Source organism: Parus major, chromosome 23, assembly GCF_001522545.3.
Source record: "Parus major isolate Abel chromosome 23, Parus_major1.1, whole genome shotgun sequence".
In the NCBI taxonomy this organism is placed as follows: domain Eukaryota; kingdom Metazoa; phylum Chordata; class Aves; order Passeriformes; family Paridae; genus Parus; species Parus major.
The window spans coordinates 4241694-4251612 of record NC_031791.1 but is presented as its reverse complement, the minus strand read 5'-3'; positions in this window follow the sequence as shown (position 1 = coordinate 4251612).

Sequence of the window (9919 nt, the reverse complement as noted above, 5' to 3'; positions counted from 1 at the left end):
AAGCTGCTACACATTAATGACGTTTCCTGGGTCATGGAATTTTTTGTCTGTATGCAATTGCCTGTTGCAGCTCCAAAGACAAATTTCCTCCCACCTGCTTGTGGTGATTGGGAAGGAGCAGCGTGCCAGTTCTGAGCTGGGTGGTTGCAGAGTGGTCACATCACCTTGCCTGGGGCTCCTGGAGCAGCAGGAGGCTGAAAGCATCACTGTGGCTCAGGAAAGGTTTGTTTTGCTCCTCACCTCCCTCATAAGAATGCATCAAGTGTGTTTGGCATCTGCTCACCTCTGCTCTACCCTCAGTCACCCCTCCTTGGCTATGAGGAGAGTTGTTAAAAAGGATGTTTCTCCCTCTGCTGCTGCAGTCCGCTCGGTGACACAAGAAATGTCACTCGTGATGATTAACATTTTAAAGCAGTAAATCTTGAAGGTCAGTCTGAAACAGAAGATGGGGAAATGCTCATGGCTCTCCTTCCCTGTCTGCCTCCCATGAGGAAATGGATTGCATGAAAGTAGTGCTGGCAGGGAAATAACCACAATAACCACTTGCTTTTCCATTATTTTTCATTAATAAAAAGGCAGAAATTATTTTAGGCACATTTCAGGTAAATAAAAAGTAAATAAACAATTGTATTTATCATATAGAAAATGCACTACTTTTACATATTCTCATATTCTGCTGCACAAACCAATGCACCTTCTTCTACCAGTGTCATATTGCTCTGTAGAACTGATTAATTAGAGTTTTTAAATTATACAGTAAACATAAAACTCAGTAACATAAGAACAGGTGATATTTTTTTAATAGCAAAAGATGCTCCTTCTGTAGAACCACCATATTACAGAACTCAGAGCACAAATCTCACTGCCCCCCTGTGTTTCTTGCTAAGTGCATTCTGATGCCACATTGAAACATAAAATAGGTAGAATCAAGCAGGCACCAATGGCTATTTATATGCTAATATCTATCCTCTAAGCTGAAGTAGGCACCTAAATCCTGTTGCTGCTCCTAATGATGACTATGTTTTTAACCTTCATGGAAAAAAAGAAAAGTATTTTTCCTTAAGAAAACAACTCAGTTTCTATAAGATGAAATGTAATTATCTGTTATCAGATGTCCTTTAAAAATGGAAGGCATATTTAAGCTGTTAAAAATATTGAAGCCCTAATTCCACCATAATAGCTTTTTAATTTCAGCAAATCACATCTCTATTGTTACAGGACGTTTTGCTGTAGGAATGGGGTAAGAGGTCCATCTTAGCTTTTTTAAGAAACATTTTCCTTTCTTTTAGACATTCAATTAAATCTTTGCAATCATCTAACCTTTTGTGGCACAAAATTTTGCTTACTAAGTGAGAAAACAATGGCCATTAGCATCTAAAAGACTTTGTTTTAAAAAGTAGTTGAAGTTTAATTCTGATGTATTCTCATCAGAATATGTTTTGGCTGTTGGATTATCCATTTATGTTAGAAAGCTAGAATTTAATTCACTAGTGCTTTCTATTCAAAATACTCCTTTTAAATGCTGGACAAAGTTGGTGTAAAATTCTTCTGTGACTGGGTCTGTGATTAGATTCTGACAGTCATTTCAAGGGTAATGCCAAAGGCATGTGAATGCAAGGGTCACTATTTCCTGTTATCAACAAGTACATTTACTGTTTTATTTAAAATTGCTTACTTATCACCACTTTCATTCTTATAGCTCAATGGTACAATTTTAGCATCCTCATTTAGACTGATGATTTTGTACTGTCCTGAGAGCAGGTGGTTTGTACAAACACCAACATTTTGTATTTTGCCAACAGCTACCTCAGATTTCTTTTTAAAGTGTTGAGCTTTGCTTCACCTTTTCTGTTGTGTGCTACTCTTGGTTATCTCCAGAATTTTTTTGTTCTACAGGATCAGAAGAAAAACTTTTGTGTTCTGGCTTTATTTTGATGACCAGTGGGATTATAAGAGCTATTTTTACCCATCATTCAGTAGCACAGGGACTTCTGGTACTGTGAAACAGTTTCAGTAGCCCTGGAACTGAACCTTATTGGCACCTGCATTTGAATGCCAAAATTTGAAAAAAATACAGCTTTACTTACATCAGAAATCAACAATTCATCATGCAATTCCCAATCCAATATAAAGATCTTGGAGCAAGATCTTTAACTTCAGGTAGTCTGTACTGCTTTAGCCCTGAATTCTAAATTAACATGTTATTTGCTCTGCGTTTTCACTTTTGGGCTTTTTACTTTTAAACAAAACAAACTGAAAAATGTTATTGAGTTGCTAGTAATGCATAATGAAATTGTAACCTTCCTGTATCCTGCTTAAACTGTATTCTTCTGGTTGTGCAATCAGGCAAAATTCAGCTGTGTGAGATTTGCTCTCAGTATTGTAAGAAGTGCATTAAAGAAACTCTTTCATTTTCAAAACTATATAGGTCATGTATAGTGCAAATGCTTCTGTATATTTGTAAAATAATAATGCTAATCCTCAGAAAGGAACAACAATAAGAAATTCTTGAATCTGAGAAAAGTTCTGCTACCTGTGGTGGAAAAGCAGCATTGAGAATTTAAATCTGTGATCATTGATGAAATGTTTCTACTTTAAGTTTTTTTTTAAGAATTCTAGGAACAGGTTGAAGAAAGTTATGCAGCACTTTCTTTGTTTAAAAGGAGAATTAATTTTCTTTTTTACTTTTTTTATTCTTACCTTCCATTCATTTTTCACTGAAAATATGAAATTGTGTTTTGCTTGCTCACTAGATTATCTTCTCAAATTTAAACTTGTGCTTTCAAAACAGTGACCTACATTGATTGTATTCAGACTATTTGTAGGCTTAAATGTCTGTCATATGGATATGAACTGAAGGGGAATGTCCTTATACCTGCTCTTAATATCTGTAATTCTGTGACAGCAGGGAAGAGAAGATGAAGTCCCAAAGAAGAATTAAGCCTGCTCCTGTCAGGTGTTTGCCCAAACCCTTGTTCTATCTGGACAGTACTGTGAATTTGTGCATAAATAAGGTACCAAATTATAAAATATGTAGGTGGAAGAAACCTTCTTTTGATACATGGGAAACTGACTGGTACATCCTGCAGATTGTCTTCCCTAATATTGTCACTAGAGAGTGATGGTTGCCTTTTAAACAAAAACCTCTGTTAAACGTGGCACTAAAAAAGGGGAAAATCTCTAAACAGAATGAAAAGATTCTAGCTCAACAGCATGTAGAATTAGCACAGTTTTATTTTGCAAGATACAATAAATAGGATACAGTGTGATACATACACAGGGCAGTCATCATTCAGTTAAAATCTAGTTATTCCAGCACTAACAGGAACAGCAGTGACAGGCCTGTATAGGCATAGCTCTATGAAACAACCTATTTAAGGTAAATCACCTCTTACTTAAATGACTGTAATAAGCATCCTCTGAGTGCCATTTATCACAGTGCAATAGGAAATTGTAATGAATAATAACACCTAGCTATTCTACAGCAGCTTGTATGTATTAGGGGAAATGCAAATAATGCATCCAAGATGAGCATTGTGGTGTTCTGGGTTTTGTTTGGGCTTTTTTTTCCTTTGTTGGTTTGGTTTTGGGCTGGGGTTTCTTTTTTTGTCCTTTACCTCTCCCCACCCTTTCAAAAATGACACGTCTCTAACGTGTGCAGAATGAATTCCTCTTGCCTAGAAGATTTTTGTTTCAGGGGAGAAAAAGTTTCTAGAGGTTTTATCCTGGTTTATTATTCTTATAATCCTATTAATAAACTTTCTTGATTCCTTTTAAATTTTAAACCTGTTTTACCCTTCTCCTAATCCATATCTCACAACAAAAAATGAATAGTGATTTTAGCTAAAACTGAAACCCACCACATTATTTAGTGCATTAGCTGAAAAACTCAAATTAGCAAATCTAAGCCAGTACAAGAGGTAAAAACTATCTATCTGTAACTCTACATCTCTTTTTTCTGCACTGTACTTTTTAATGCCTGTATAGGTGATAATTAATGAACAGAAAGAAACCTCATATTCTGTAAGGAGTGTGACCTTTGGCCCAAGCTTTAGCAAATGTGTAAGAATGCAAAATTGCAATAACAAATGTTGATAGCTAGTTTTCAGTGCCCTGTAACAGCCATCACTATTTGCCCTGCACCTCTTGTGTCAGGTACCCACATCCAGAGCTCTGTGTTCCTCTGTGGATATCTCCTGGAGCCAATCCCACTGCAGTTACTCATCTGTGACACCAGACAGTGGGAGGGTGGAAGACAGAGGGAGGGGCTATGGGGCTGTAATTCTCTTGCTTGTCCAGGGTTCTCTTTTATCCTTTGCATAAGATTATTTTAATATTAATATTCCCTTTGCATGAGATTCCAAGAAGCAAAGTCCTTATCTCCAGGGCTGGTTTACCCTTCTCTTTGCTGTGAGCTGGGGTCCTTTAGTTTAAAAATTAAGTGTGCAAAATATACATGTATTTTAAGGAAGTGAATGCAATTTCATACTATGAAGACTAATTGGGATAAAACTCAAGGAGTGGGATTTTCACATACACACATATCTGTAAAATTAATTCTGTCTGTTTCAGTCTAAATTAAACAGAGTACTTGCAAGCTGGCTTTTAAGGTGTTCTTGGTTTTATTTAAGAATTCACACTCTATAACTCTCCATGAACTTTTTACATGGTTGCAACTTCTGCTTTGTCATCAGTGCTGTGGTCTGCTGCTTCTGTCCAAGGCAGGGTTCATTTCTGCAGTAACCAGGAGCAGGGATGGCCATGACCTGGAGGTTATTCTGTACCACATCACATCCTTTTCTGGGAATTTGTCTCAGTTAGGGTGGCATGGCAGTGGTTGGCTGAGCTCCATGGTGAGGATTGTACCTATGGATCACTCTGTCTCCTTTGTACACTTCTGTTATTAATACTGAGGCTGCTACTGTTTGTTTTCTTACCTCACTGCTGTTTCCAGTAAATTGTTCTTCTCTCACCCTGTGATCTTTACCTTTGGTGCCTCCAATTCTCCTCCCCAATCCACCACAGCAAGGAGGATGGTGATGCCTTGGAGTGGCTGCCTAGAACAGAGGCTAGACAAGATTAAGAGAATAAAGTGGGTATTTATTAAAGTCCTTCAATAGATTCACCTTGGGCAACCAAGACCTCCAGAGGCTACACCCAAGATGGTCAGGAACTTTTCAGACAGATATAAGTTTGGTTTATTTGTGTATCAGGAGTTAATTCTCCAATTACAGCTTCATGTAATGAAGTCAGATATCCCCAGTTTGCTCCCCCCTCCCCAGTTCAATTTTGTTTGTATTTTTTGAGGGCTGAGGCAGAGAGTGTCCTTGGTTCTCAGGCCTGGTGGATTTGTTTTGTCTGACCACAATATGAAGAGAGTTAACTAACACTCTGTGTGGAGTTCAGAGTCCTACACTAACACAGGCTCTGAAAAATATAAAAGCTAAAACCTTAAGGCATCAAGGAGCCAGAGAAGTGAGTGAGCAGGGCAGGGTTTCAGTGCCCTTTGGAGAAAAACATTCCTAAACCTCGACAGATGAGCATCCTCTCATCCCAGGTGTGCTAATGGCATTCACCTAGTTATTATTCCATTAGTAGGACTGTTACAACCACTGAATATCAGAAATTTACTTTAAGAAGCAAATATCACTTACAAGTTGGCTGTTACAGCTGAATAAGTGCATTTCTTCTCTTAAATTAATAAAACACATCTTCTAGTATTACTTTATTTTGATGATAAATGAACCATTAACAAGCCCTTTAAAAGTTACTGACTACACTAATACCTTCTGTAAATGGAAATAGAACTTTTTAATTAAGTATTTAAGGTTATATACTCTCTAGTAAGTGCTGCTTTGAGCATTAATAATGAGTCTTTCTGTGCTGTATTAAAAGGTAAAAATAAGAATAAAATTCCAAATGGCCAATTATGCTATTCTGTAGGTCAAGTTTTTGAAATTGAATCAATGCGAAGCTACCTTTTTATTATTTTTATATTTTTTCATTTTGATCATAAATGGGGGTCACTACGATTACACTTTTTAGGGGAGAATTCAAAGAACAGGAGCAAAATGGTAAGGAATTTATTCTTGGATGAGCCTGCCTGAACAGGGAGGTTGGACTTCGGAATGTTGTTTCAGTTTGCCTCAATTTCACCCCTAAAATAAAACATGGGGAGAGAGTTTTAAAATATGATGATGATGATAATAATAATAATTTTAAAATTAATAAACCTCCCCCATTATCTCTACTGAACTTGGTAGTGTGTAAGCAAAGGGGAAGAAATGAAGGCAGGCAGAATAAATATTTATATGTAAATGAGTTAAATATGTTTTACAGCAAGGGATTGGAGGAAACACAACTTGGATTACAAGTGCCAAAATGATAGGTCATTATCACAGCATGGTAATAATGACAATTTAAAGTCATATTTTTGTAATGATGGCTATTTGTTCTCAGAATTCTGAAAAGAAATGGCCCTGTTTAATATTGTTGCTAATAATAAATAAGTGGTTATACTGAGACTCATTTTCCTACAGGGCATTGATTTAAAGCTGCAGTTCAAAACAGGTCTCACCTGTAGTGGGAATATAAAGGTTTAGTGCTGAGATGCTTTTAAAAATAGAAGGGAAAAAAGAAAGAAGAAAGAGGTAACATCATGACTTTTAACATTTCCTGAAAACCAAAAATTGCCTGGAAAATCCTTATTCCATAGATCCAGTTCTTGACTTGCACTCGAGGGTGATGTGCAAGTGTGGCAGAGGTAACTCTGTTGTATTTGCAGAGTGTGGGAACTGGGAATCCAGAAGATATTTGCCTTATTTAAAATAGCTGGACAAGGGCTGAATAAATAAGAAGCATGTGAACATTTTACTAGAGATGCTGCTATGAAAAAAGCTTCCAAATGATCTACTTTTGTAAATCTAGCATTGGATACTGCACTTCTGGCACTCAGTGATGTAAAAGATAGGTTTGGTTCCTGTGATTTGAAAATTTAAGTGTGTAAGAAAAAAACTTGACTGTAAAGTAGTTTTAAAAATATATTTTATTATAAATTATATTTTATTATATTATTATCGTATTTTAAAAGAAGAACTAACAGGAAATGCTCATGGTGGCATTAACAGAATATTTGTATTTAAGATTAAAGAGAATATATAGAGAGTTTTATGTTTAAATATCCATAAAACTTCTTGGGATTTGATAGTTTAATAGTTTTTTGAAATTTTTCTTTGCAGCATTTCATATTTGGGGGAAGTTATTTATTTTATTTTATGTTCAGAGCTGAAAAGATAGGAAGCTGATCCAATCTGACATTTAGTCATGAAACAAATGTTTGAATAAAACAGGCTCAGGAGAGATGGACAGTGCCAACAGCTAAAATTACCAAATTTGGACAAAATATATGTGTTAGTCTGTGAAATAATCCATATTTCTGTTCTTAGTAAGCTGTTTTCAAATGGTATAAATATATTTAAGCAAAAGAAATAATAGATTATGATCCAAGAGAAAAGAAAATGTCAGCCTTTTTTCCTATGTCCCTCTCAAAATAGGTATGATGTATTACTTTTTCATACAGGTGTGTTTACCATCTTAAAAATGATAAAATAGAGAAGGTTTTTTTTACCTTCTTTAGGTAGAGAGCAGTATGAAATGTGGCCCAAAAAAAAAGGTGAAAGTACAAGAATTGCAGCAGAAATTGTGTAAACCTTAAACTGTCATGCTAGTTGGTCTTTATCTGCTGAGCATAAATAAATGCAAGATAGAAATTGTTTTACACTGTTCAATGTTAGCTAATATCCTTCTTTGTGCTAGTGGAACTTTAAGATTTATTTTCAGAATTATAAGTCTAACAGACTTTGGTCCCATAACATTGCTTCTGAACAATAAAATACAATTTTGATAAATTATTGTCTATACTGAAATGCCCCTTCAAACTCAAGCCTTTTCCTTTCCCTCTCCCTACCAGATGAGCAAGCTCTTGGGTCCATATATTATTCATTACAATCAAATAAGACACAGTGGTGGCTCAGTAAACTTGCTTTTCATATAAGAATTGATTTTATTGAGTAATGCACACTGCAGACCCCAGCTTCCAGCAGCCAGGGCTGAAATGAGCAATTCTCTCATTGTAATAATGTGCCTCTGTCATCTCCTTATTATCAGCATGATAAAAGATGAAATATTCACAGATGCTGCCCTCCTAACCTGATCACAGTTTGATATTTGAGCTTTGGAAATGAGTTTTATGGGCTTTAATATACTCCTTGGCGGAGTGACCCCTGAAATTAAACATTATTACAGAGCGGATATTTAAAAGCTGGGGCCACAAATTACATCAAAATGAAAATATTAAGGAGTATTGCGACTATACCTAGTGGGAACTCACCAGTGCTGAAACGGTGAATGCCATAAAGCTCAGCACACTGGTGTCAAAAACATCAGGAAAAAAATAATAACAGCACAGGCACCTCAACTTCTGTTATTTTATACGTAGGGATAAACTGAATTACTGAGTGGGTTTTTTCCTATAGGCTGGTTTTCCAGGAAGAAAAAGAAATAGTTCTCAACTTTGTCTGCAGCACCTTTCACAGTTCTGTTAAAATGCACATCACAAACACCAATAAAATATACTTAAGTGTATTGAAACCAAAGACTACACTGAAGAAAGGAATAAGCCAACATAACTAGGTGAAATATTTTGATTCCTTTTCCACTGCTGTCGCTGTTTCTAAGGACAAGTTCCTGCCAAAGTCTGGGATATGAAGAGCTAAGGACGTTTCCCAGACAAGAAAATAGAGAAATGTACAACATATTAAAGATCTTTCAAATACTATATTGTTAGAGTTAGGAAACAGCAAATTTTAAATCCCTGTAAAGGTGAAAGAAGAACATTAAATGTATTAATTTACATAAAGCATCAGTTAAAGGATAATAAAAAAAGATGAATTAAAAGGAAGGGGATGAAATATTTGTGTATATTTGCTTCAGCTTGTGCAGATATACATAATCTAAAGTGAAAAAAATCTTCCAGAACATTCTGTATGTATAGCCCTGGACTTTGTCCTGTTTGCAGTGATCATTAGACAATCCTCATAAGAAGAAAGGAGACTGGAATTCAAATCCCGTGCAGGCTGTTCAGTGGGATGGTGCTCAGTGCAGGGACAAATGGGTGGTGATGGTTGAAATGTTTCTTTCTGTGACAGAAAGGAGAGGTGGGTTTTTTTGTTGCTGCTTGGTGGAATTTTTTTGTGTTTGTTTTAAACTGAGGCATTTCATGACAACCTGAAGTTGGTGTTGGCTTCAGTATGCCTCAGTGCATGACCTGCATCCCTTAATTATTATTTTTTAAATTTATAATTAATGACACCTTTAAGGCCATTGTTTAATTTCTATTTGCATCTTAGCTTTTTAATCTGGTTGTGTACAGAAATATGTTTAGCTTTCAGTCTATTTATAGTTTTGAGATATGAATTTGTTGTAGTTTGGACATCACCAAGTCAATGTGATTGTAATACCCTCTGCATTGATCTTGCTAAAGCTCTTGCTAAATTGAGCTCAGCAGGAGCATGTCCTGTGACCTCATAAATAGTGGAAATGATTGCAAATCAGAATTCATATATGTTCCTGTCTCAGTGGGTAACTCTATCCCCCACAAAGGAATCAATCATCTCTTTCAAATTTCTGTTTGCCCTTTCACTCAGATATGTTTGAAGATAATCTGGAGAGGGAGATCTTGCAGAGTCTGACAGAACTGTTACTGGAAACCTGAAATAAATGCCCTGTGTCTAACAGTACTACTTAGAGATGGATGTTTCAGACATTTCCCCTACTGCAAAGAACTTGGGGGATGGTGTATCGTAGTTCCCCATCTGAGGTCGGCACTTCTGAGCATTTTTTTTTCCTGAATTACACTTTC